Source organism: Chiloscyllium plagiosum, unplaced genomic scaffold, assembly GCF_037043375.1.
Source record: "Chiloscyllium plagiosum isolate Xiang-an unplaced genomic scaffold, Cpla_swu_hap1 HiC_scaffold_29, whole genome shotgun sequence".
Classification (NCBI taxonomy): domain Eukaryota; kingdom Metazoa; phylum Chordata; class Chondrichthyes; order Orectolobiformes; family Hemiscylliidae; genus Chiloscyllium; species Chiloscyllium plagiosum.
The window spans coordinates 43,555,685-43,579,738 of NW_028270167.1; the positions used below are offsets into that span (position 1 = coordinate 43,555,685).

Sequence of the window (24,054 nt, forward strand, 5' to 3'; positions counted from 1 at the left end):
CTGGGACCACTTTTGACAGTATTTTACCATCTTCCTTTTAGATTTTCCCTTTCTTCCACCCTGATCCCAATTATTTAGCATTTTCCCTAACGGACTATCGTCAGGTACCCCGGGGTATGTGTCATTGTCCCTGTTTAAACCTACCTTTCCCTTAATCACCTTAGATCCCTTATTTCCCATTTCCGAGGACTTCGTATTTTTCCCGTGATAATCTATCACAATGTAGCCAATTCCCGGACCTTCAGTCCCGTGATCGCCCAGGTTCCTTTGCAGGCACCCCCGGTCTTTGGATTCCTGTGTCCTACGTCTCTGTGACACAAATCACAGGCACCCCGTAGGTACACGTTCCTCCTCAAACACGGTCTCTGCAAAATCCCTCACAGGCGAGCCCCGGTCTCTAGATTCCTGAGTCCCACGTCTCTGTAGAAAAAAAATCCACAGGCACCCCGTAGGTCCCCAGTCCTCCGGAAACACGGTCCCCGCAAGTTTTTTCTTACCTGGGTTCGGTGCACCGAAATTACTCGATCGTTAACCGTCCCCACTGCCTCGGGTACACCCCTCCTTTGTTTTCCTGAGCCTCCCGGATATCACTCGCTCAAGCCGCGCGGGGCGACAAGCAAGGAATCAGGGACTGCTGAACTCAGCAGGGTGCACCTTCTCCGATATCCTTCCTCAACTCCCCTTGCGGCCGGAGTGTTGATCCCGGATGACGAGCCCCCAAATTGTTAGAAACGAAAATCGCTTCTCAATAATCGCTCTAGACAAATTCAGGAAAACAAAGTTTTATTAACAAGTCAAGTCTGCAGAGTCGGGCACCCTTAAAGAAAAGGCGCGCTGAGGCTTACAAAGTCTCCCATTATATACAGCACAAGTCCCTCCTCTCCTTGGCTCCAACAAGCCATGAGGTTCACATTCTTAAAAACATCATTATTTTTATCACAAAGTCTGCAACAAATGTCTTCAGTCTCTAAAGTTGTTGTTTTTCTCACCCTGTAGTCTTATCAGTCAAAGACTTATTCTTCTCTGTCTGTGCTAGCAGTCTTATCAGTCAAGGACTCATCCTTGACTTGTTAATGGCTTCATCAATCAAGAGCCTGCTTGTTTTTACTATCGCTCACAAATTGTCAGCATTCTGCACAATTTAAACTATTCTACTTTTGAGTATATAAAATGTTCTAGAAAAGAAACAAAAGTTTTGTCTTTTATTATAGACCAGTCCGTGGTCCAGGCACATCTTAAAGTTTAAACCGAAATTACCTCTCACAGGTCTGCTTCCATGCTGTACATCTCTATGACTGTCTGACTTCTTCTTTTTCCAGAGTTAGCTAATTTGCATATTACTTTCAAAGCATTGTTTCTTTATCTCAGGGAACAGTTTGTTCCAGAAGCATTAGTTGCTGATTCTTCCAAGCCATGAGCAGTTAATAAAGTTTTAGAACATAGAACATAGAATATAGATCCTAGAACATCACAGTGCAGAACAGGCCCTTCGGCCCTCGGTGTAGCACCGACCTGTGAACTATTCTCAGCTCGTCCCAGTACACTATCCCAAAATCATCCATGTGCTTATCTAAGTATTGTTTAAATCTCCCTAATATGGCTGAGTTAACTACATTAGCAGGTAGGGCATTCCATGCCCTTACCACTCTGAGTAAAGAACCTGCCTCTGACATCTGTCTTAAATCCATCACCCCTCAATTTGTAGTTATGCCCCCTCGTACACGCTGACGTCGTCATCCTAGGAAAATGTCTTTCACTGTCTACCTTATCTAATCCTCTGATCATCTTGTATGTCTCTAGCAAATCCCCTCTTAGCCTTCTTCTTGCCAATGAGAACAGGTTCAAGTCTCTCAGCCTTTCCTCATACGACCTTCCTGCCAGACCAGGCAACACCCTGGCAAATCTCCCCTGCACCTTTTCCAAGGTTTCCACATCCTTCCCAAAATATGGGGACCAGATCTGTATACAATATTCCAAGTGTGGCCGCGCCAGCGTTTTGTACAGTTGCAGCATGATATTGCGGTTCCGGAACTCAATCCCTCTACCAATGAAACCTAACACACCGTATGCCTTCTTAACCTGGGTGGCAACTTTCAGGGATCTATGCACTTGGACTCCAAGATCCCTCTGCACAGCCACACTACCAAGAATCTTTCCATTGACCCGGTACTCTGCCTTCCTGTTATTCTTCCCAAAGTGAATCACCTCACATTTAGCTGCATTGAACTCCATTTGTCACCTCTCAGTCTAATTCTGCAGTTTATCCAAGTCCCCCTGCAACCTGTAACATTCTTCCAAACTGTCCACTACTCCACCAACTTTAGTGTCGTCGGCAAATTTACTAATCCATCCACATATGCCTGCGTCTAAGTCGTTTATGAAATGACAAACAGCAGTGGTCCCAAAACAGATCCTTGTGGCACACCATTAGTAATCGGACTCCAGGCTGAATATTTTCCATCAACCACCACTGATGGAAAGCCAGTTTCTAAGCCAAACTGCTAAATCACCCTCAATTCCATGCCTCTGCATTTTCTCCAACAGGCTACCATGTGGAACCTTATCAAAGGCTTTACTGAAATCCATATATACTACGTCAACTGCCCTACCCTCATCTACCCTCATCTACATGCTTGGTCACTTCAAAAAACTCAGTGAGGTTTGTGAGACACGACCTGCCCTTGACGAAACCATGTTGACTATCTGAAATCAAATTTTTGCTTGCTAGATGATTATAGTTCTTTCCAAAACCTTTCCTACAACAGAAGTAAGGTTCACTAGTCTGTAATTACCTGGGTCATCTCTATTGCCCTTCTTGAACTAGGGCACAACATTTGCAATCCTCCAGTCCTCTGGTACCAAACCCGTAGACAATGATGACTCAAATATCAAAGCCAATGTACATATTTCTCTGGTGCCAGGATCAAGAGCAGTTGAAGAGCATTTCTCTGGGTAAGGATGAACATTCAGAGGTCTTCATCCACATTAGTACAAACAGAACCATTAAATCCCTGCAGTGTGAAAAGAGGCAATTCAGCCAATCAAGTCCACACTGATCCTCTGAAGGGCAAACCAGTCTATCCCTGTAACCCTGCAATTGCCATAGCTAAACCACCTACCCTGCACATTCCTGGACACTACGGAACAATTTACTATGGTCAATCCACTTGACCTGCACATTTTTGGATTGTGGGAAGAAACTGGAGCACCTGGCAGAAACCCATGCAGACACAGAGAGAGCATGAAAACTTCACATAATCACCCAAGCCTGGAATCAAACCTGAGCCACTGGCGCTGTGAGGCAGCAGTGCTAACCAATGAGCCACTATGCTAGTAATAGGTAAGGAAGGGAGTATGGTCCTGCAATTGGAATTCAAGGAGCTAGATAGAAAATTAACAAACAGGACATCAAATTAGAAATCTCCAGGTTATTCCACAGTGACACAGCTGCAAATGTGCACAGAAATAGTGAGACAAATGCTGTATGGAAGGCAGTGCCTGGTGGCATTATTGCTAGTCTATTAATCCGGAAACTCGGTTAACTGAAATTCTGAGAACCGACATTTGAATCCCACTATGGAAGATAGTGGAATTTTAATTCAATAGAAAATGTCTGGAATTGAGAATTTATTGATGACCATGGAACCATTATCAATTCTTAGAAAAACCCATCTGGTTCACAAATGTCCTTTGAAGAAAGAAATTTGCTATCCTCACCTGAACCCACAGTAATGTGGTTTACTCTCAACTACTCTCTGGCATGGCCTAGAAAGCCACTCAGTTGGATCAATCACAACAAAATCTTAACAAAGAAATGAAACTGAATGGATCACCTGATATCGACCTCGGCACCAGAAAAGACAATAGCGGAAACAGCTCTGCCAACACTGCAAAGTCCTCCTTACCAATATTTGGGGGCCCGTATCAAAATTGGGAGAGCTATCTCACAGACTACTCAAGCAACACTCTGATACAGTCATACTCATGGAATCATACCTGCTGGACAATGTACCAGACACTATCATCACCATCCCTCAATATGTGCTGTACCATTGGCAGGACAGACCCAGCAGAGATGGTATACAGTTGGGAAGAGTTACCTTGGGAGTCCTCAACATTGACTCCAGACGTCATGAAGTTTCTTGCTTCAGATTAAGCATGGACAAGGAAATCTGTTGATTATCATGTAATGTCCTCCCTCAACTGTTGAATGAGCACTTCTCCATGTTAAACAACACTAGGAGGAAGCATTGAGGGTGGCATGGGCACAAAATGTACTACCGGTGGATGATTTTAATGTTCACCAGCAAGAATAGCTCAGCAGCAGCACTACTGATTGAGTTGGCTAGATCATAAAGGACATAGCTTCTTGACTGGATCTGCAGCAGGTGATGAGACAACCAACAAGAAAAAAATATATACTTGTCCTCATCCATACCAATCTGCCAGTTGCAGTTGCATCTGTCCATGACAGATTCAGTAGAGTGACCACTGAACAATCCTGTGGAGATGAAGTCATGCATTCACATTGAGAATACCCTTCATCACGTAATGCAACACTGTCACTTGATAAATGAGGCAGACTTCAAACAGATCTAGCGACTCAAGACTCAGCATCTATAAGGTGCTGTGGATCATCAACTACAGCAGAATTGTACTCCAGCACAATCCATAATCTTTTGGCCCAGCATACTCAACCACTCCCACTAAGCCAGGGTATCAACTTGATGAGAATGTAAAAGCATGATTAGTAAGTTTGTGATGACATTTAAAAAGGTGGTATTGTGCACAGTGAGGAAGGTTATCAGAAATTGCAGCAGGACTTTGATCAGCTGGGAGAGTGGGCCGAGAAATGGCAAATGGAGTTTAATATAGATAAGTCTTGCATTTTGGAAAGTCAAATCAAGGTAGGAGTTTCATGGTGAGTGGCAGGAGTGTAGTGGACCTTGGAGTTTAGGAGCATGATTCTGTGAAAGTGGAGTCACAGGTAGACGGCAGGGAAGGAGGCTTTTGGCACACTGGCCTTCATCAGTCAGGGCATTGAATATAGAAGTTGGGAAGTTATGTTGCAGTTGTACAGGACACTGGTGAGGCTGCACTTGGAGTATTGTGTTCAGTTTTGGTGACTTTGCTATAGGAAGGATGTTATTAAACTGGAAAGAGTGCAGAAGAAATTTACAAGGATGTTGGCAGAAGTCAATGGTCTGAGTTATAAGGAGAAGTTGGACAAGCTAGGACTTTTTTCTTTAGAGTGTACGGGTGTGGAATTGTGTGAAACAGTTAAGTTGCCTGTTGAGAAAATTGGTCAACTCCGGGTTATAACACAATATAAGTTAAAGAATATAACAAAGGTTGCTAACCTCAGCATGTCTGCTGAATGACACAGGCTGAATTTATGTAAATTCCCTAACCTTGGTAACCCTCGTTGGAACTTGATTAAATGGCTTCGCACATGTTTTGCGAAACTAACTACAGCACAAACAAAGACAAGGTTATGGAGTGGCGTGTGTAACACAGTGTTTTGGCAATTCAATAGGATAACACAGATCAAAATTCAATTCAACAAATGATGAACATCTAGTGATAATTTCTGACAGATACTCATATGTTTTAAGTATAAAAAATCATACCTTTCTCTCTGTACGCATGAAAAACTTGAGAAGAAAGAACAATTTGTATCTCATTCTCTCTCACAAGTGTTATCCAACTGCATGCAGTAATTGTCAATAAAAGCTGATTATGGACAGTTCAAGCTTTGTTGATTTTTATTTTTAGCACTCACAAGTCCAAGTTGTTTTAGTTCATTTTAATCCAATTTGACGGGAGATTGAGGGGGCATCTTATAGAAGTGTACAAGATCATGAGAGGCATGAATAGGATGAATGCTCTTAGTCTTTTCTCAGGATTGAGGAATCCCAGAACTAGAGGGCATCAGTTTAAGTTTAGAGGGGAAAGAATGAAAGGGAACCTGTGCAGCACAGAGGGTGGTATGCATATGAAATGAGCTGCCAGTGGAAGTTGGTGAGGTGAGTGTAATAACAACATTTAGAATGTGTGTGGCTAAATACATGTATAGGAAAGGTTTAGAAGGATATGGGCCATGTGCAGTGAAATGGGTTAGCATGGACCAGTTTGGGTCAAAGGGCTTGTCTCCGTGCTGTAGGACTAACCCTGGTTCAACAGAGTGCAGGAAGGCATCCCAGGAGCAGCGTCAGGCATATCTAAAAATGAGATGTCAACTTTGTGAAGCTACCAAACAAGACTACATACATGTCAAGCAGCACAACTAGCATTTGACAGACAGAGCAAAGTGTTCCCACAAGCAATGGATCAGATCCATGCTCTGCATTTGTGAATGGTGGTCGACAATTAAACAACTCACAACAGTAGGATGCCTATTCACATCCTCAATGATGGAGAAGCTTAGTATATCAGTGAAAAAGATAAGGATGAAATATTTACAAAAATCTCAAGCTGACTGGATGATTCATCTTAGCATCCTCCACTGGTCCCCAGTATCACAAACACCAGTCTTCAGCCAATTTAGTTCACTCCACGTGATATCAAAAAAACAGTTGGAGGCACTGGGCACTGCAAAAGCTATGGGCCCTGACACCATTCCGGCAATAATACTGAAAACTTAGTATCAGAACCAGCCACTCCCCTTGTCAGTTACAACACTGGCATCTACCAGACAATGTTGAAAATTAGGCAAAAGTGAGGACTGCAGATGCTGGAGATCAGAGTCTAGATAAGAGTGGTGCTGAGAAAGCACAGCAGGTCAGACAGCAACCGAGGAGCAGGAAAATCGATGTTTCAGGTAAAAGCCCTTCATCAGGAATGTGGAAAATTGTCCAGCTATGTCTATACACAAAAAGCAAGACAAATCTAAGCCAGCCAATTACAAAGCCATCAGTCTACTCTTGATCCTCAGTGAAATGATTAAAGGTGTCATCAACAATGGTGTCAAACAATACCTGCTCAGCAATAACTTGATCTCTGACATCCATTTGGTTTCCAGCAGGGCCATTCAGCTTCTGACCTCTTTACAGCCTTGATTCAAACATGAACAAAAGAGCTGAATTCCAGAGGTGTGGTGAGAGTGACAGCCCTTGACATATAGGCTGCATTTGACTGAATTGAAAAGCCCTAACAAAACTGGAATCAATGAGTAACAGATGGCAAACTTTATGTTGACTAGAGTCATATCTGGCATAAAGAAAGATGGTTGTGATTGTTCAAATTCAGCTATCTTAGCTACAGGACATCTCTGCAGTAGTTCCTCATGATAGTGTCCTATGCCCAATCATTTTCAGCTATTCATCAGTGATTACCCTCCGTTAAATGTCAGAAGTGAGGATGTTTGCTGATGATTGCAAAAGGTTTAGCATCATTTGCGACTTCTCAGTTACTGAAGTGCTCAAATTCAACAAGATCTGCACAATACACTCGCTTGGACTGTCAAGTGACAAATAACGTTCAAATCATACAAATACCTACCTCCCACCCAACCTCCTGTAAAAATGCCATCCCTTATTCCCAATTCCTCTGCCTCCAGTGCATCTGTTCCGAGGATAACCAATTCCACCTTAGAAAGTCCCAGATGGCCTCCTCTTTCCATGATTGCAATTTCCCTTCCCTTGTGATTGAGGATGCCCTCCAGTGCATCTCCTCCACTTCACGCACCACCGCCCTTGAACCCCACCTGTCCCAACTCAACAAGGACAGAACCACCACCCCTCCCCATCCTCACTTTCCTCACCATCAACCTCAACCTCAGCATATATAGCATCATCCTCTGCCACTTCTGCCAACTCCAAACAGACTCCACCACCAAAGATATATTTTCCTCCCTAGCCCATCAGCGTTCCAGAGAGACCATTCCCTCTGCGACTCCCTCGTCAGGTCCACGTGCCCCACCAGCCTGCAGCCCACTCCTGGCACCTTTCCCGGCAACTGCAGGAAATGCAAAACCTGCACTCACACCACTCCCCTCACCTCAGTCCAAGACCCCAAGGGATCCTTCCACAGGATCGAAGTTTACCTGTACCTCTACTAATGTCATCTACTGCATTGGCTGCAGGTGGTGTGGTCTCCTCTACATCGGGGAGCGGATCATTTCAGAGAACATCTCTGGGACACCTGCACCCACCAACCCCACCGTCCTGTGGGTGAACACTTCAATTCCTCCTTCCACTTCATCAAGGACATGCAGGTCCTGGGCCTCATCCACCACCAAACCATTACCACCCGATAAATGGAGGAAGAATGCCTCATTTTCTACCTTGGGACCCTGAAATCACATAGGATAAATGTGGATTTCAACAGCTTCCTCATTGCCCCTCCCATCACATTATCCCAATTCCAAGCCTCCAACTTGGCACTGCCCTCCTGACCTGACCATCACTCCTCCCTCTGACCTATCACCTTTTCCATCACCTTCATTCACCTATCACTTTCCCAGCTACCTTCCCTGCAACCCCACTCCCTCTCATTTATCTCTCAGCCCTGGTCCACAAGCCTCATTCCTGATGATGGGCTTATGCCCAAAACATCGATTCACCTGCTCCTCGGATGCTGCCTGACCTGCTGTGTTTTCTCAGCAACACACTTTCGACTCTGATCTCCAGCATCTACAGTCCTCACTTTCTCCAAATACAAAGCAATGACCATCTCCAACAAGAGATAATCTCACCACCACCCCTGGCATTCAATGGTGTTACTATCATTGAATTTCCCAGAATCAATGCTCTGGGATTACCATTGAACAGAAACTCAAATACACTTGCCATATTTTAAAAGTTTTCAATCACAGGCTGTGAGCATTGCTGGCTAGGCCAAGATTTATACCCAATTGTCCAGAGAGCAGTTAAGGGTCAACCACATTACTATAGTTCTGGAGTCTAATGTAGACCAGAACAGGCAAGAATGACAGTTTCCTTCCCTGAAGGCAGCTTTAAGCAGCTCACTGCCAACCTTCTCAACAGCGATTAATACTGACCAGGCAGAAGTGGGTACTGCAGATACTGGAGATCAGAGTCTAGATTAGAGTGGTGCTGGAAAAGCACAGCAGGTCAGGCTGCATCTGAGGATAAGGAACATCGATGTTTCAGGCAAAAGCTCTTCATCCGGAAATCGACGTTTCAGGCAAAAGCCCTTCATCAGGAATATTGCCAGTTAATACTGGCCAGCCAGTGCTGCCCACACCTTACAAATGAATCTAAAAAACCTTTAGATTCCTGGGTGACTGGGGCTATCTCTGAAGAATATGGTACCAGTACAAGATGAATGGATTGCACCTGGACAGAGCAGGAACAGGGCAGATTGTAATGGGCCCCAATTTTCTGCTGGCTAGATGGTCAGTAATATAGTGTGGATAGGGGTTACACATAAGGGACCCAGTGGAATCCCCATTCGAGCACACTCCAAAGGAATTGCTCAGGAAATTGAGCTTTCCATTGGCAAATTCTACAACACCTGGAACCCTTTGAAAGTCTCAAATTAAATCCAAGACAAAATAGTTCCTTGGAAATGAACTAGAATAATTTCTCAGGAAATGTTAGGCCACTAACTACTTAATTTAAATCCTATGTAACTATTAAACAGACCCCATACTTGCCTCATAAATCATTGACTGCACCACTCCAGGACCACTCATATGTCCACAACTCTGACCAATTCTACCTGCCCTACACATTCCTCTGAAACACAGCATCTCTGCATGGGAATTCCAAATGATGCTGTGGTGAAAACAGAGGTCTGGTTCAAGAAAGGACATGACTGGGTATTAAATGCTCCTGGGTACAAAATGTTCAAAAATTACAGGAATGGAAGGAAGGGATGACTAGTAATATTATTGGTTGAGAAGAATATTGCAGTGCTGGGAAAAGAGGATATCTCAGGTTCAATGACAGAATCAATTTGTTAGATCTAAGGAATAACAATGATGCAGTTACATTGCTTGCTGTAATCTGTAGACTGTAAACTAATTGGAAGGACATAGATGAAGAAATCTGCAGCTTAGCTATACAGAAATGCAAACATCATATTGAGTATTTATAATGTGAGATATTAGTTATCCAAAGGTAGACTGGATAGATTAAAGACAGAGGAAGAACAAGCATTCCTAGATTTAATACAGGAAAATTTCCTATACCAGTATGTGTCAAATCCAATATGGAAAGATGCACTGCTGGACATGGTTTTTGGAAATGAGGTAGCCCAAGTCGATCAGTGAGTGAACAGCATCACATAGCATTGTTCACAGCATTTGGAATGAGGACAGAAAAATAGGCAATCCAGAGTAAGAGTAATGAATTGGCAGAGAATCAGTTTCAATGTACAATAACAGAGTCCAGCCTGAAAGACTGAATCAAAAGGTTGGCAAAGGAAACAGCAGCTAAACAATTCAAAAAGAAATGGTGTGGCATAATCAGGTATATTCCTTTAATAACATGTTGAAAAATTTGGGCTTGGAAAGTGTCAGGTAATAAATACAACAGACAATAAAGAGAAACATTAAAAATACACTGCCTGAAAGGATGGTAGAAACAGAAAGCCTTCATAACATTTAAGAAGTATTCAGATGTGCAGTTACAATCCCAAGGCAAAAAAGGTCATGGTCAATTGCTGGAAAACGAGATTAGAATAGTTCTTGACTGATGCAGACAAGATGGGTTGAAGGATCTTTTTCTGTGCTGCAAATCTTCATGGTTCTATGACTCTAAAGTGCACAGAAGAAGTAAAGACATCTCAGAGAAGTAAAGAGTGATTATCAGAAATGATTGGCACCCAACATAAAGGGGAATCCCAAATATATTGGTAAAAGAGTGCTAAAAGAAGCAGTCTTAAGGGTCTTAAAAAAGAAATTTATGCATGAAGGTGGGGACATGGCTGAGGTCTCAAATAAATTCCTTGTATCTGTCCTTATCAAAGAGATCATTACAACCCAGGCAATGGGAACAGAGGAGGGAACTCTGTCACAAGAAAATTTCAAAATTGATAAGGAGAAACAGTTGAATAGACTGATAACACTTAAAGTTGACAGGGCACTGAGACATATCGAAGAATATTGGAGGAGGTGAGAGTGGAAATTGCAGGGTCACTGCTATTCTGTCTTCCATAGATTGAAGGGAGATGCCAGAGGACTGGAGAATTGTAAACATTATGACAGTGCTTAAAAAAACCTGTGTAAAGGTAAGGCAGTCAGTTTAATTTCAGAGGTGGGGAAATTTGAAAAAACAACTTGCAATAGTATTAGCATAAGGAGATTCTATGGTAGTGCCCAAAGTCTACTTTGACTTCTTTCTAGAAGACTTTGATGATTGCAGTATCCATGGGATCAGCAAGAATTGTTTCTTGTCCCAGATTTGTAGGAACAATTGTTGAAGATGACGTGTTCTGCTCCTCCAAGTTTGAAAATCTCCACTGTAACCCATGTACTTCTGCAGCTTTTCCATTATTCATGTGTTTAGATTAGATTACCTACAATGTGGAAACAGGCCCTTCAGCCCAACCAGTTCACACTGACCCTCCGAAGAGCAATCCACCCCACTCCCCTGACTAACGCTATGGGACAATTTAACAGGACCAATTAAATGGTGTTGCTGATGAGATATCCCAAATTAATCTAATTCCATTTGCTAGCATTTGCCCCATATCCCTCGAAACCCTTCCTATTCATATACCCACCCAAATGCCATTTAAATGTTATGATTGTACCAGCCTTCATCATTTCCTCTGGCCGTTCATTCCATGCACACACTACTCAGGTCCTTTTAAATATTTCCCCTCTCACCTTAAACCTATGCCCTCTAGCTTTGGACTCTCTTACCCTGGGGAAAAAACTTTGAACATTTATCTTATCCATGCCCCTCATGATTTTATAAACCTCTGTAAGGTCACCGCTCAGCTTGCAATGCTCCAGTCAAAATAGCCCCTACCTATTCACCTCTCTCTATAGCTCAAACTGTCCAACCCTGGCAAAATCCTGTAAATCTTTTTTGGATCCTTTCAAGTTTCACAATATTTTTCCTACAGCAAGGAGATGAGAATTGAATACAGTATTTCAATGTAGCCTAACCAATGTCCTGTACAGGAGAAAGTGAGGTCTGCAGATGCTGGAGATCAAAGTTGAAACTTTATTGCTGGAACAGCATAGCAGGTCAGGCAGCATCCAGGGAACAGGAGATTCGACGTTTCGGGCACAGGCCCTTCTTCAGGAATGAGCAGAGAGTGTTCAGCAGGAGAAGATAAAAGGTAGGGAGGAGGGACTTGGAGGAGGGGCGTTGGAAATGTGATAGGTGGAAAGAGGTCAAGGTGAGGGTGATAGGTCGGAGTAGGATGGAGGCGGAGAGGTCAAGAAGAAGACTGCAGGTCAGGAAGGCGGTGCCGGGCTGGAGGGATCCGGCTGAGACAAGGTGGGGGGAGGGGGGATGAAGAAACTGGTGAAGTCCAAGTTCATCCCCTGCGGTTGGAGGGTTCCCAGTCGGAAGATAAGACGCTCCTCCTCCGACCGTCGGGTTGTTGTGGTTTGGCGGTGGATGAGTCCAATGACCTGCATATCCTCGGTGGAGTGGGAGGGGGAGTTGAAATGCTGTGCTACAGGTTGGTTGGGTTGGTTCGTCCGTGTGGCCCAGAGGTGCTCTCTGAATCGCTCCGCAAGTAGGCGGCCTGTTTCCCCAATATAGAGGAGGCCACACCGGCTGCAGCGGATGCAGTAGATGATGTGGGTGGAGGTGCAGGTGAATCTGTGGCGGATATGGAAGTTTCCTTTGGGGCCTTGGAGAGAAGTAAGGGGGGAGGTGTGGGCGCAAGTGTTGCACCTCCTGCGGTTGCAAGGGAAGGTGCCGGGAGTGGAGGTTGGGTCGGTGGGGGGTGTGGATCTGACAAGGGAGTCGCGGAGGGAGTGGTCTCTACGGAAAGCTGATAGGGGAGGGGAGGGAAATATATCCTTGGTGCTGGGGTCTGTTTGGAGGTGGCGGAAGTGACGGCGGATGATGCGCTGTACATGGAGATTGGTGGGGTGGTAGGTGAGGACCAGTGGGGTTCTGTCCAGGGGATGAACTTGGACTTCACCAGTTTCTTCATCCCCCCTCCCCCCACCTTGTCTCAGCCGGATCCCTCCAGCCCGGCACCGCCTTCCTGACCTGCAGTCTTCTTCTTGACCTCTCCGCCTCCATCCTACTCCGACCTATCACCCTCACCTTGACCTCTTTCCACCTATCACATTTCCAACGCCCCTCCTCCAAGTCCCTCCTCCCTACCTTTTATCTTCTCCTGCTGAACACTCTCTGCTCATTCCTGAAGAAGGGCCTGTGCCCGAAACGTCGAATCTCCTGTTCCCTGGATGCTGCCTGACCTGCTGTGCTGTTCCAGCAATAAAGTTTCAACAATGTCCTGTACAGCTGCAACATGACCTCCCAACTCCTGTACTCAATGCACTGACCAGTAAAGGCAACCGTACCAAATGCTTTCTTTACTATCTTGTCTACCTGCGACTTCACTTTCAATGAACTATGAACTTGCACTCCAAGGTCTCTTTGTTTAGCAACATCCCTGACATTACCATTAAGTGTATAAGTCCTGCTCTGATTTGCCTTTCCAAAATGTAGCACCTCATATTTGTTCAGATTATCTGCTACTCCTCAGCCTATCGACCCATCAGACCAAGGTCATGTTGTAATTTGAGGTAATCTTTACTGTCCACTACACCACTAATTTGGTTTCATCCATAAATTTGCTAACCATAACTCCTACATTCACATCCAGATCACTTATATAAATGACAAAAAGCAGTGGAACCAGCACCGATCTTTGTGCCACAATGCTGGTCGCAGGTCTCTAGTTCAAAATGCAATCATCCACCACAACCCTCTGTCTCCTACCTTCAACTCAGTTTTGTATCCAAATGGCTAGCTCTCCATATATTCCCTGTAATCTAACCTAAAAAAAACAGTCAAACCATGCAGAACCTTGTTGTACACCTTGCTGAAGTTCATATAGTCAATGTCCATCATTCTGCCTTCATCAAACTTCTTTGTCACTTCTTTAAAGTTACGAAGACACGATTTCCAACACAAAGTCATGTCAACTATCCCTAATCAGTCGTTACCTTTCCAAACATATATAAATCCTGTCCCTCAGAATTCTGTCTGACAACTTGTCCACCATTGATGTCAGGCTCACTGGCTTTTCCTTACCACCTTATCTACATAATGGCATCATGTTAGCCAATGTTAAGTTCTTTGAAGTTTTGTCTCCTTGAAAGCCAATCTGTGTCACAAAAGGGTTCCATCCTTACTTCACACTCATTTGAAGACTCATATTTTGGGTCCATATATTGCAGGGTGGCAAATGTTATTCCCTTGTTCAAGGAAGGGATTAGGGATAACCCTAGGAATTATAGACCAGTCAGCCTTCCTTTAATAGAACATAGAAGAACATAGAAGAATACAGCGCAGTACAGGCCCTTTGGCCCTCGATGTTGCGCCGATCCAAGCCCACCTAACCTATATTAACCCACTCTCCTCCATATACCTATCCAATGCCCGCTTAAATGCCCATAAAGAGGGAGAGTCCACCACTGCTACTGGCAGGGCATTCCATGAACTTACGACTCGCTGAGTGAAGAACCTACCCCTAACTTCAGTCCTATATCTACCCCCCCTTAATTTAAAGCTATGCCCCCTTGTAATACCCGACTCCATACGCGGGAAAAGGTTCACACTGTCAACCCGATCTAACCCCCTAATCATCTTCCGTCAGTTTTGAGCAAATTATTGGAGAGGATTCTGAGAGACAGGATTTATGATTATTTGGAAAAGCGTAGTTTGATTAGAAGTATTCAGAATGGCTTTATGAGGGGTAGGCCATGCCTCAGAAGCATTATTGAATTCTTTGATGGTGTGACAAAACACATTGAGAAGATGGAGCAGTGGATGTGGTGTACATGGATTTTACCAAAGCATTTGATAAGATTCCTCATGGTAGGCTCATTCAGAAAGTAAGGAGGCATGGGATACAAGGAAATTTGGCTATCTATTACAGCTTGCCCATAGACGAAGAGGGTGGAAGTAGATGGAAAGTATTCAGCCTGGATCTCGGTGACCAGTGGTGTTCTGCAGGAATCTGTTCTGGGACCTCTGCTCTTTGTGATTTTTATAAATGACTTGGAAGGGGAAGAGGAAGGGTGGGTTAGTTGCCAATGACACAAAGGGTGGTGGAGTGGAGGATAGTGTGGAGGGCTGTTATAGGTTGCAACAGGACATAGACAGGAATGCAGTGCTGGGCTAAGTAGTGGCAGATGGAGCTGAACCTGGAAAAGTGCAAAGTGATTCATTTTGGAAGATTGAATTTGAATGCAGATTACAGGGTTAAAGGCAGGATTCTTGACAGTGTGGAGGAACAGAGGGATGTCAGAGTCTATGCCCATAGATCCCTCATGGTTTACATAGAACATAGAATAATACAGCACAGAACTGGCTCTTCGGCCCTCGATGTTGCACCAACCTGTGTACTATTCTCAGCTCGTCCCAGTACACTATCCCAAAATCATCCAAGTGCTTATCTAAGGATTGTTTAAATCTCCTTGATGTGGCTGAGTTGACTACCCTAGCAGGTAGGGCATTCCATGCCCTTACCACTCTCTGTGTAAAGAACCTGCCTCTGACATCTGTCTTAAATCCATCACCCCTCAATTTGTAGTTATGCCCTCTCGTACAAGCTGATGTCATCATCCTGGAAAAAACGTCTTTCACTGTCTACCCTATGTAATCCTCTGATCATCTTGTATATCTCTAGCAAATCCCCTCTTAGCCTTCTTCTTGCCAATGAGAATAGGTTCAAGTCTCTCAGCCTTTCCTCATACGACATTCCCTCCAGACCAGGCAACATCCTAGTAAATCTCCTCTGCACCTTTTCCAAGGTTTCCACAACCTTCCCGAAATATGGGGACCAGAACTGTACACAATATTTCAAGGGTGGCCGCACCAGCATTTTGTATCGTTGCAGCATGATATTGCAGTTCCGGAACTCAATCCCTCTACCAATGAAATTTCAAACACTGTATGCCTTCTTAACAGCACTATCCACCTGGGTGGCAACTTTCAGGGATCTATGCACATGGACTCCAAGATCCCTCTGCACAGCCACACCATCAAGAATCCACACAAGTTGATAGAGTTGTTAAGGAGGCGTATGGTGTGATGGCTTTCATTAGTGGGGGATTGAGTTTAAGAGTAGCGAGTTTATGCTGCAGCTCTATAAAGCCCTGATTAGAGCACACTTAAAATATTGTGTTCAGTTTTGGTTGTCTCATTTCAGGTAGCTTTAGAGTGAATGAAGATTGGTGATTTATCAGGATGCTGCCTGGACTGGAGCGCATGTCTTATGAAGAAAGGTTGAGAGAGCTAGGTTTTTTTCTCTTTGGAGTGAAGAAGGATGAGAGGTGACTTGATAGAGGTGTACAAGATGATGAGAAGCATAGATAGAGTGGATAGCCAACGGCTTTTTCCCAGGGTGCAAATGGCTGACACGATGGGACATAATTTTAATGTGATTGAAGGGAGGTTTAGGGAAGATGTCAGAGGTAGGTTCTTTACGCAGTGAATGGTGAGTGCATGGAATGCACTACCAACAGTGGTAACAGTCAGATACACTCGGGACATTTAAGTGACTCTCAGATAGGCATATGGACGATGGTAAAATGTAGGGTATAGTGGTTAGTTTGATCTGAGAGTTAAAGGTTGGCATAACATCAAGGGTCGAAGAGTACTGTGCTGTACTGTTCTATGGACTATGTTGCATGCTTTGGTGGTACTGAAGAAGACCCAGGTGTCATATTTGTTGGTCAGGAGGTGCAAATCCTTTGCTTTCTCAATCCACATTGGCTCTTGAGTTCCCTGGTTTTTCTTTTACTACTTGGCAAGTTCTCTTCATTGCTTTGTTGGTGAAGTTGTTTTGCCAGGCATGAAGAGCTTCCTACTCCTCATCAATGAAGTAGTGATGATTTGGTCATTCTCACCAAACCAGGCTCGATGTTTCCTGCTCTTGTAGCTGATAATTTCTTGATAGCATGAGATGATGGTTTGTCTTCAGTTTTTTTCCATATTTCCTCTACCCCACTAAAATCTTTGGAGATTTTGGTGAAGATATTGTTGGATGTTTACTAGCCTGCTTGGCTCTTGAAGCCATTTAGAGTCATAGAGTCATAGAGATGTACAAGCATGGAAACAGACCCTTCGGTCTAACCCGTCTATGCTGACCAGATATCCAAACCCAATCTAGTCCCACCTGCCAGCACCCAGCCCATATCCCTCCAAACCCTTCATATTCGTATACCCATCCAAATGCCTCTTAAATGTTGCAATTGTACCACCCTCCACCACATCCTCTGGCAGCTCATTCCATACATGTACCACCCTCTGTGTGAAAAAGTTGCCCCTTAGGTTTCTTTTATATCTTTCCCCTCTCACCCTAACCCTATGCCCTATGTCCTCTAATTCTAGACTCCCCAACCCTAGGGAAAAGACTGTGCCTATTTATCATATGCCCCTTATAATTTTGTAAACCTCTATAAAGCCACCTCTCAGCCTCCGACACTCCAGGGAAAACAGCCCCAGCCTATTTAGCCTCTCCCTGTAGCTCAGATCCTCCAACCTTGGCAACATCCGTGTAAATCTTTTCTGAACCCTTTCAAGTTTCACAACATCTTTCCGATAGGAAGGAGACCAGAATTGCACGCAATATTCCAACAGTGGCCTAACCAATATCCTGTACAGCCACAGCATGGCCTCCCGACTTCTGTACTCAAACCAATAAAGTTAGATTAGATTACTTACAGCATGGAAACAGGCCCTTTGGCCCAACAAGTCCACACCAACCCGCCACCCAGACCCATTCCCCTAACACTACGGACAATTTAGCATGGCCAATTCACCTAACCTGCACATTTTTTTGGATTGTGGAAGGAAACCCATGCAGAGAATGTGCAAACTCCACACAGAGAGTCGCCTGAGGCAGGAATTGAACCCGGGTCTCTGGCGCTGTGAGGCAACAGTGCTAACCACTGTGCCACCATGCCGCCCAGAGTTAATGTTGAACTTTTTTCAAACCTGTTTCTTCACCTTCAATTGGTTCTAGTGGCATTTGATGGACATCGAGGAACAGATGAGCAAGCAGTCTGTCTGTCAAGCAGTCATCGGCAATGGTCATCACTTTGTTAATGAGTGTATCCTTTTGGTCTTGGCATCGAATGATTGCATAATTGATCATGACTAGTGCTTTGTTCATGGACACCTCCAAGAAGTCTTGAACTTGTCTTTTTAGAAGACATGTGATGGTGATGACAAGCTAGTGTTCCGCATCATCGGTTAGCATGAGAATTCCATTGGAGTTGCATTTCAAGACTCATTCTTTCCTCCACGACCTGGATATTCACCCAAATTCTTGCTGTGTGGCTTCTTCCAGTTTCTGAAGAGATCCTTCTGGAAAGCTCGTGTGGTTTCTGACCAAACCATAGAACTGGGGACATGATTTTCACTGCTTGACAACTTTAAGAGAAATACCAAAAAGAACAACAACTCTACGTGAACTACATTGATCTGACCTAGCTTTTGATTCAATCAATCAACTTACAGTGTTCATCGATGGCTGTGTATAACAACACCTTTGAGATCAAGACAGGTGTCAAGCAGGGATGTGGCATCAGCTCCAACATTTTCTCCATCTTCATCACCACCATTCTTTATCTTGTTAAGCACAAGCTTCCCAGTTGTTTGAACATTGTCTGCAGGATTGGCAGAAAACACTTCAAACCTCAACAGGTTGAAATCCAAGAAGAAAACGACTAACGTGTTCAATGGAAAAGTATTCTGAGACATGGAACGTTTCCCCTACCTGGGGAAATATATTGTCACCTATGGCTGACATCCCTGTGGTGCTCAACATCAGATCCAATCTGTGAGGGCCACCTTTTGATGCAGAAGGATGAGAACTGATACCAAAAGTCTTGTAAATAAGGCAGTCACCCTTTTGGTTCTGAAAAACAGCCTTAGAGAAAGTTCAAAGAAAATTTACTGCAATGGAAAGATTAGAGAAATTGAGCTTACTCTCCTTGGAACAGACAGGATGAAGAAGTATTCAAAATTATGAACAACTTTGGATGAAGAAGGATATTTTGTTTCAACTAGTTGGTATATCAGTAGCTCGTAGTCATAATGTCAAGATTGTCAGCAAGAGAACTAGGAGTGAGATGAAGAGAAATGTCTTCACTCAGAGTTATTAGGATTTGGAGTATGCTGCCTGGTAACCAGCCAGCTTGATTGGCACCACATCTTTCCATCACTAGGAACAGCAGTGTCTACTATCTACAACATGCATACAGAAATTCACCAAAGATGCTTACACAACACCTTTTACACTCATGACCACTCCCATCTGGGAAGGGCAGCAGATACAAGGGCAGCAGATACATGGGAACACCACCACATACAGGTTCACCTGCAAGCCACACACCATCCTGGCTTGGAAATATATCACCACTCCTTCACGGTTGCTTGATCAAAATCCTGGAATTCTCTCTTTAAGTGCATTGTAGATCAATGTACAGCACATGGACTACAGTGGTTCAAGAAGGCAGTTCACCACCACCTTTTCAAGGCCAAACAGGGACAGTAAATGCTGTCCAGCCAGTCACTGATGCCCATGTCCCAGAGATAAATAAAAAAAAAGCCCAGCAACACCCATACTCCATGAATGCAACAAAAATTAGGGAATCACTCTGACAATATCTAACTGGTAATGTTTGATCCAAGAACCCTAATCCAAAAGTAGGACTGGGAAGATTGGTGTATTAATTTGCATGTGCAGGGATCAAGTGGAATGAATTTGGGTGTGATTATAATATTATGGGAAGTGATCAGGAAAATCAAGTAAGAAAAGCATATTAGGAGTCAGTGCAATAAGTCTGTATGGATAATTAAACTGTGTGGGGAATGAAGAGAAGATTGGAACCTAATAGAATAGAACATTAAACATTAACATTAAACATTAAACAGGTGTGAGCAGGACAGTGAAAATTGAGTACAAGGTATTGATATGGAGTGTAGAAAAAAATGGGGTGAGTCTGTACCACTTAAAATATGAAAAACATCAGCTACCAGTTTGCCGACAGAATGATGTTTCCTGTAGATTTCATGATGAAGCATTAATGAAACGGTTTGACAGGAAAAGCAGCTTAGCTGAGTAACTGAAACTAAAATACTAACTAGCGGGAGATGTCAAAACTTAGTACCGATAATGACAGCTTAATGTATACTCATGAGGACAGTTTATAATTCATTTCCGCACACATAGGCAATATATTTCTGCAAATCAATAAATAATAAAGCATTTACTTCCAAACAGAATTGAGAAAAAATGTGTACTGTATGTTAACTTGTAGCTGATGCATACACAGGAAGTGGTTTAATAGCAGTGGTAAGATTGTCAAACTCAGTCAGCTTCCTCTTTCCTATTCATACTGGGGCAGACATGGGACTGAAATTTGTTACTGTTAGAACAAACTGTCAGTGGACACTATGACAGATGGACTTTGGCTTTGATTATTGAATTGAATGAGTGGGATTGACCATTACAGACATTGGGTAAGTGTGCACTTTGAGTGAAAAGCAGTGTGTCCAAATCAAGTTGTTGTGGGGCCTTTAGCTGCTCAAACAATCATGGAGAGAGGCCTAGATAAGTTTTATGTAAAATCAGCATTTAACAGGAGTAACTTAATGAAATTGTTATTCAAATGTTATTTCTTTGGTCCTAAACTGTTCTCTGAAAGTATCTGGCCCTAGTCTAATGCTGTCCAACTATTGTTCTCAAATTGACAAAATTGCTTCTCATATCCATTTGGAAATTATTTCTTGTGTCTGATTCTACTTTTCTGTATGTAATTATTAATAGAGTTGATATAACCATTTGTGGAATTTTAATCTGGATAAACTCCTGAGATTGGGGCATTGTGACTGGCTAAAATTAACAAAGTTAAAAGTCACACACCAGGTGTCCAGCAGGTTTATTTGGACCTGCCTCTTCACCAGGTGGTTGTGGTGTATAATCATAAGATGTAGAATTTATAGCAAAAGTTTACACTGTCATGCTACTACAATTATATATTGAAAAAGACCTGGATTGTCTGTTAAGTCTCTCATCTTTTAGAATGACCATTGTTAATCCCAGAACTGTTTTTTTAAAGTTGCATTCTCAAGTGAATTTTAACAAGGAGTGCCACGTCAGCTCAGATAATGCATTGAAGGTGTGAGGTGCTCTGTGTGAGGCTGTCTATGCCCCAGTGTTCAGATAAATTTTTTTTCTAAAAAAGGGATTTACAGAACCTTACATGGATTCATGCAGTTTTTGAGCAAAATAAAATGTAATTCTGCAAATACAAATTCAATTCACAAACTTTTATGTGTGTGTAACTTTAAAAAAAGTTCTGGGATTTACAAATGAAAGAACTGAAACCAACATGGTCATTTTAAAAGATGAGAGACTTTACAAACAATCCAGATTTTTTTCAATATATAATTTCAGTTGCATCACACAGTAAACTTCTGCTATAAGTTCTGTGTCTTATGATATTTTACTCCACAACCACCTGATGAAGGAGCAGCGCTCTGAAAGTTAGTGCTTCCAAATAAACCTGTTGGATTATAACTTGGTGTTGTGTGATTTTTAACTTTGTACACCCCAGTCCAACACTGGCATCTCCAAATTAAAATTAACAAGTACAAGAACAAACCAGGAAGTGGTCTCCAACCTGTTGCCATTTTTATTTTACAGTTCAGAATTGCAATTTGAAATCTACTGTCAATTTCATTAGTTTCTTGGGATTCCTAAAAATCACCAGTGAGAATATAAGAAGAAACCATTGTCAAAAGAATGAATTAAACTCCTGGAACTGCTGCAATAGATACTTAATCTGCATAACTGTTTTCTTGCTAACTCAAGGAAAAGTTTTGTTCACAGTGGTTTTATAGAGTCATAGAGAGTACAGCATGGAAACAGACCCTTCGGTCCAAGCTGACCAGATATCCCAACCCAAACCAGTCCCACCTGCCAGCATTTGGCCCATATCCCTCCAAACCCTTCCTATTCATATACCCATTCAAATGCCTCTTAAATGTTGCAATTGTACCAGCGTCCACACTTTCTCTGGCAGCTCATTCCATATACATACCACCCTCTGTGTGAAAAGGTTGCCCCTTAGGTCTCTTTTATATCTTTCCCCTGTCACCCAAAACCTATGCCCCCTAGTTCTGGACTCCCCGACCCCAGGGAAAAGACTTTGCCTATTTACCCTATCCATGCCTCTCATAATTTTGTAAACCACTATCAGGTCACCCCTCAGCCTCCGACACTCCAGGGAAAACATCCCCAGACTGTTCAGCCTCTCCCTATATCTCAAATCCTCCGACCCTGGCAAATCCTTGTAAATCTTTTCTGAACCCTTTCAAGTTTCACAACATCTTTCTGATAGGAAGGAGACCAGAATTGCATGCAATATTCTAACAGTGGCCTAACCAATGTCCTGTACAGCTGCAACATGACCTCCCAACTCCTGTACTCAACACTCTGACCAATAAAGAAAAGCATACCAAATGCCTTCTTGACTATCCTATCTACCTGGGACTCCACTTTCAAGGAGCTATGAACCTGCACTTCAAGGTCTCTTTGTTCAGCAACACTGCCTAGGACCTCGCCATTAAGTGAATATGTCCTGCTAAGATTTGCTTTCCCAAAATGCAGCACCTCGCATTTATTTGAATTAAACTCCATCTGCCACTTCTCAGCCCATTGGCCCATCTGGTCAAGATCCTGTTGTAATCTGAGGTAACCCTCTTCGCTATTCACTACTCCTTCAATTTTGGTGTCATCTGCAAACTTACTAACTGTACCTCTTCTGCTCGCATCCAAATCATTTATGTAAATGACAAAAAGTAGAGGACCCAGCACCAATCTTTGTGGCACTCCACTGGTCATAGGCCTTCAGTCTGAAAAACATCCCTCCACCACCACCCTCTGTCTTCTACCTTTGAGCCAGTTCTGTATCCAAATGGCTAGTTCTCCCTGTATTCCATGAGATCTAACCTTGCTAATCAGTCTCCCCTTGTCGAACACCTTACTGAAGTTCATATAGATCACATTTACCGCTCTGCTCTCATCAATCCGCTTTGTTATTTCCTCAAAAAACTCAATCAAGTTTGTGACACATGATTTCCCATTTATGCTTTGAGATTCTCCAACACTTCAGTGTGAGTGGTGCCTTCACAGTCTTAGGGTGAAATCCGGATTAGTATCAAATGATCAAAAATCAAAAATTAAACTAAAATAGCAGGGGATTGGGAACCAATGCAGGAAGTTGGAGGTAAGTAAAGTGGGGACAGAAACAAAAGGCAGTAAGGGGAAAAGTGAAAGTAGAAGGCAGAGAAACCAAAGACATAAATCAGAAATGGTCACATTAATTCGTAAAGAGCAACACATGTCAAAAGAAACACAAGCCTGAAGGCTCTTTGTCTCAATGCAAGCAACTCTCTTTACGCAGAGAGTTGTGAATGCAGGAATGCGTTGCCAGCGGTGGTGGTGGTGGTGGTGGAAGCCGAGTCTTAGGGACACTTAAGCGACTGCTGGACATATACATGGGTTGCAGTGAGTTGAGGAGTGCGTAGGTTAAGTTATTTTATTTTACATTAGGATTAACCCTCGGCCTGTTCTGTGCTGTACTTTTCTGTGTTCTATGTTCATTTGTCATAAGGTGAATGAATTAACTGCACAGACAATTGTTAATGGATATGGAGTCCTGGCACCAGGGTGACCAAGATGGGAACTCAACAGTCAGGGGTAATCAATTTTCAGGAAAGATAGATGGAAAGGGAGGGGAGGTGGGGTTGCAATCCTGGTTAAGGAGGAGATTAACATAATAGTAATTAAGGACATTGGACTAGATGATGTAGAAACTGTATAGGCGGAGCTGCGGAACACTGAAGGGAAAAATATGTTAGTGGG

General features: G+C 43.2%; 1 protein-coding gene across 1 annotated transcript in view; it reads left to right on the top strand.

The window, feature by feature from the left end:
* Nucleotides 1-20,507: 20,507 nt before the first annotated feature.
* Nucleotides 20,508-24,054, top strand: part of tespa1 (thymocyte expressed, positive selection associated 1) — a 100,946-nt gene continuing 97,399 nt past the window's right edge. The window contains exon 1 of the mRNA XM_043676970.2: nt 20,508-20,645. The gene's annotated coding sequence lies outside the window, so the exon portion shown is untranslated. The remainder of the gene's footprint in view (nt 20,646-24,054) is intronic.